Here is a 5,537-nt window from a genome sequence, read left to right on the forward strand (position 1 = left end):
TAAATTGGGAAGTATTGCGTCGGTGTACTTGGTTCCTTCCCTGCACTGCTGACAGGAACACCCTGAAAAATAGATTTTGGTATAGGAGAGAAGATAAGCATTTACCTCTAAGAAGACCCTAAGGTTTTTGGTGGGAGGGCGGGAGATTAGTATTATTAATTTACATTTTATATAGTATAATGTAACTCAATGAATGTCCATTTAAATTTTTCATTTTAACAATTATTACTAGGCTATCACAGTGTCAGATAGCTCTTATTCATATAGCTCTATTTTTCAATGGTTCTGTCATTATTTCCTTCCTTTCTCTTTCATCTTTGGAAATATAAGAGTTCAGAGATATGGAGAGAGAAAAAAGCAGTTCAAGAAAGCTATAAAATAAAACCAGAAAAACATTCAACTCTTGCTTAGCAAATCCCACTTACCTCTAATTAAAACCCAAAAACTCAAATCAAATTTTATGTATTTTTAAGTTGCTACAGAAGCCAAGAGTAGGACACTTCAGCTAAAACTGAATAACAAAGCAGCTTGCTGAGTCATCAGGGGAAAAAAAGATAGTCTTTGTTTGTTGAGCAGCTGGAGTTTTCTCCATGTGAAGCCTGCATGTTACCTCTAAGCGGTGAGTGTTCAATTCAGGGGTGCTTCTGTGACAAATATCTAATCAAGGATCTGCAGTCTCTCTGTTCTTATTATTGTTAATATCTACTGTAGTTTACAAATGTCTAGGCTACATGGATGAAGAAAGTGGGGAATCAGAATGAGAAGATACACAGGGATTAAGCACTTTCTCTCCTAACAGCTTTGCCAGCTTCTATGCTCGGTGGATAATTATTTTTTTTTATTAAAGAGTTTTACAAAAACAAAATTTTACAATATATCCCCAAATCCCTCCCACCCCAAACCCACCCACTTCCCCCCCCCACTTCCCAGAGCTAAATACAGGATTATAGTTACAATAATCATATTCTAAATAAAAATTATGCATAATATACAATTAACCAAATTCATAATGCGCTTTAACTCTCTTTTAACATAACTACAAACAACGTACCAATAACAATATCCCACTAAAATCTACTCATAAGCTAAATGATACTTTTTAGTCCCATATTTGTTTTGAATATAATTTATCCATCTCCTCCAAACTGAAATATATCTTTCCTGTGAATGATCCTTTAGATAAGCAGAAATCTTAGACATTTCTGCAAGATTCGAAACTTTAAACACCCATTCTTCTACAGTGGGCAAACTATCCTTCTTCCAATATTGTCCCACCAGTAACCGTGCTGCCGTTATCATGTTCAACATCAAGTTAGTTTCTTTAACATCACAATCTACAACAATGCCCAATAAAAACAATTGCGGGGAAAACTTTATCTTTCTCTTAAAAATCTTTTGAATGTTCCACCAAATTTTAATCCAAAAAGCTTTTATATTTCTACAAGTCCACCACATGTGAAAATAAGTAGCTTCTAAACTACCACACCTCCAACATTTAGACTGTAGATTAGGATACATGTTGGACAGCTTCTTGGGATCCAGATGCCATCTATAAAACATTTTATAAAAATTTTCTCTTAAATTTTGAGCCTGGGTAAATTTAACATTTCTGACCCAAATTATCTCCCAGGTGTCCAATGAAATTGGTTCCTGAATATTTTGTGTCCACTTTATCATGCAGTCTTTAACCAGTTCCGTTTCCGAATCCAATTCAATTAAAGCATTAGATATCCTCTTTATATGTGCACAATTTGAATCTCTAATTTGCTTTACTAAATTTTGATCTGTAGTTGTGATGCCAACCTTTTGATCTGATTTCCACCTAGCTTTCAATTGGGTATATTGAAACCAAGAGTAACTTATGTTTTCTTGTCTTAACTCCTCTACTGGTTTAAGTTGCCAATCATTCCCTTGCAATCTAAGTAGTTCCTTATAAGAAACCATATCCATACTCACTCCCATAGATACGCCCTCTATCGCCCTCGGTGGATAATTTTGACCAAATACATCCTTACTTTTCTCCAATGATTTTGGAAGGAATTGACCTTAACAACAGGAACATGAGGGAGGGCTTACCTGTTAGAGCCACCAAGAGTAAACAGAAGATTCTCAGACCTGGCAGAAGAGACATCCTTTCATAAGGAGGAAGTACCAAATCCTGTTCAGACGGTAGCGTGGAAATTACACAATCTTATTGTAAACTTCATCTTACACAGCCTGATTTCAAGAGGGGGAATCTGCAGGGCTGGCAAAAGAAGGAGTAAAAGAAAGCCACGGGTATTAGTTGAAAAGTTAAAAAAAAACAAGAAGTATATTTATTACCGTCTGGCTATAGAAGTAGGGACAATTGTAGTTGCAGAAAGTAAAAAGAAAATGAGAAATGAGATTATAATTTGGGCCTGTCTTCCTATAAAACTATAGAAGAGTTATACGAGGACAGTTCAGAAATAAACCTCCGTTTGAGCATACGCGAGAAGTAGGTGGGGATAGTGACGCCCGTCCAATGGCACAGTAGTTCAGTAGGCAGTGAGGAGTGGAAGGAGAAGGTTGTGTTGCAGTTGACTCATCCACTAGATGAATTGAAAATGAACCCTGCCATAGGAAATCCTGTTAGATGTGAAGATGCCAAAGGAGTACTGCTAGTGAAGTTCATGGAGCGTGGTTTGACCATCGATTCACAAGTCTACTGTGAAACGTTACAAAAACTCAGACGAGCCATCCATAACAAGTGTCAGGGCATGCTGACCCTAACCCACACACCACTAGACCAGGGGTAGGCAACCTTGGCTCTTTTATGACTTGTGGACTTCAACTCCCAGAATTCCTGAGCCTGGGAGTTGAAGTCCACGAGTCATAAAAGAGCCAAGGTTGCCTACCCCTGCATTAGACGCACCCAAGAACTTTTGAAGCAGTTCCATTGGAATGTTTTTGATCACACCCTCCATAGCCCAAATTTGGCGCCGAGCGACTACTAATTTTAAATCTTGTAAGACGTTATGACAAGTGCCTCAATTTGAATGGCAATTATGTCGTAAAGTAATGTAATGTTGTAGTTTTCTAATATGTATAATAAAAGTTCTATATCTGTGAGCATTTGTCATTGATAACCAAACGGAGGTTTATTTCTGAATTGCCCTCATACATTAGGCACTCCTGTAACAACTTTTCACAAGCAATAATATTCTATTAATACTAATAAAAAGTTTATGAATATCCCTCAACTCTAGCTCTTTTACAAGCATCTGCACCCAACATATCTGATATGGTTTATCCACCATTTGCCAAAAATAATTTTTATTTTAATTAGGTAAATAATCCTCACGGGCGTTCTCCAAAGACTGTGATATATTAAATGAGTTGTAGTGCTTGAAACTTCCCCCTCTTTTAACAGAAATTTACTCTGATGCCCAAGCAGAGAAGGAACAATTTATTTTTAAGAAAGGCAACTTTTAAAACTTTGAAGAAAGACATTTTGCAGCTATCCCTGACCCCTCCCTTTCCTTTCAGCAGCTCATTCTAGATCTCTTGCTTTTCTTGAAATCTATGCAGTGGTGGCAGCTGAGAAATGTGAGTGAGATTCCCTTTGATTCTGTGCATCATATCATTAGAGACATAGATCTAAATACAGAACTAGGCTGCAGGCTATCTGCCCATGATTAACCATTTTTCTGTAAATTAGGGCTGGGAAACTGGGATCAAAACATACGGGGTGTTTGTTTGTTTTTTGCAATCTAGATGTTAAAGTTTCCTCAATCACCATTTTTCCATTTTTAAATGTCTTGAATGTCAGAGCTTAATATCTTTAAATTGGGGGTTGTGATTTACCATACTTAATATTTTCATAGCAGCTTACAGTAAAAACTACCAACTCTGGATCAAATAAAATCAATGCTACCTCTGTCCCAAATGTTATCAAACTGATAGAAGAGAATATCTGTAGCTCAGGGCTGATCTGTGGGATCCTTGATGCTTTGTTGAAAACAACAAGCAGCTTGGTTGTTTTCTTGCAGATATTTCATTACCAAGCCAGGTAACATCATCAGTGTTAGAAAGGAATAGGATTTGTTCTTATATTACATACTAGTGGCTTGCTCTGTCAGTATTGGTGGGATGTTCTTGGTGGTTCCTTGATTAGGCTGTTGTTTACTGTTAGCTTCCTTGTTTGAGTTGATAGTTCCTTGATTGTTTACTTCTTGATTGTTGGTCTATTGTTATCAAACTACATAGTTACTAAACTATGAAATATTTTTATTCACCTGCTATATGAATAAAAAACAGATTACTGTTTTCCCCAAAGAGCAGAGCATGTTAACAAAAAAGAAACAGTTCTATTTCTTTGCTAGTTTGCTCAACATCTGTACTTGAAGGTCTAATATTCTTCATAAGCAGTGCCTCATCTAAATGATGAAATTTATTTATTTAATTGGTTTTCTATACCGCCCTATTCACGAAGGACTCAGGGCGGTTTACAGGGCAATATTTAAAAGACAATACAAATTAAGATAAAAATAGAATTAAAAAGAATTAAATTAATAATAGCCCAACAATAAAACAATGTTAAAATTTAAAACTAAAACCCCCCTCAGTCCAGGCCGGACAGATCGAAAAGCCAGGTTTTCAGGTCCTGGCGAAACAAGCGCAGGTCGGGGGCAGTCCGAAATCAATGCCTTATCTAAAAAGAACAGTTAAGATTGACAACAGCATTTGAAACAGGTTTAAAAAATCACTCTCCTGCAATATTTCTACTTCTAGTCTAAAAAGAGTTTAACCAATTAAAAGGCTAATGCTGGAAAAATGTGCACAATGAGAAATGAACATATACAACTGCTATAAGAATTAGGTCTGAGATAATCATCACCCAGACAAGGCTCCAGATGGTTAGGTCTAAAACAAAGACAAAACATGAGCATACAATATATGCCTCTAAAAGCTGAAGGAAATAAGACCACAAATGGGAAGTATGGCTTCAGCAGACCAAGGAATAGATATATAATATGATTAGTTTGAAAAAAGATTAGCAACCCTAGCAGAGAACAGTTATCATTGCATGTTAGTTCGGGTGAAAAAAAAATCATCTGAAAAGTCTCATGAGGTCACCAGCGCTTACAGGGACCTCACCTGTGAGAAATTTCTGAGACCACTGCAACACAAGTTTACCACTATTTAAAAGGGCTTTTTTAAAAAAATAATAATAACTATTTTCTCTTGGGGATCTCTTGAAGCAGCCTATAGCAGGGGTGGGTAACCTTGGCTCTTTTATGACTTGTGGACTTCAATTCCCAGAATTCCTAGAGGGTACCTTGGCACTGGTGATGGAGAGATGCTATTCTTAGACCTAGAGAGTTGGACACCATCCCATTCAAAATGTGTAGTGTACAAAACTCATTACTGAGGAACTATAGTACCAACATTGTTCATTGGCTCTCCGCTGACAAAGACAACTAACAAGGATTTTAATACTTAACACTGGGTTGTATGAATCAGCTTAGTCCCTGTATTTCCTCACGCAAGGTATACAACCCAAACTACAAAAAGAT

The sequence above is a fragment of the Vipera berus genome (assembly GCF_964194415.1).
Source record: "Vipera berus genome assembly, chromosome: 3".
Classification (NCBI taxonomy): domain Eukaryota; kingdom Metazoa; phylum Chordata; class Lepidosauria; order Squamata; family Viperidae; genus Vipera; species Vipera berus.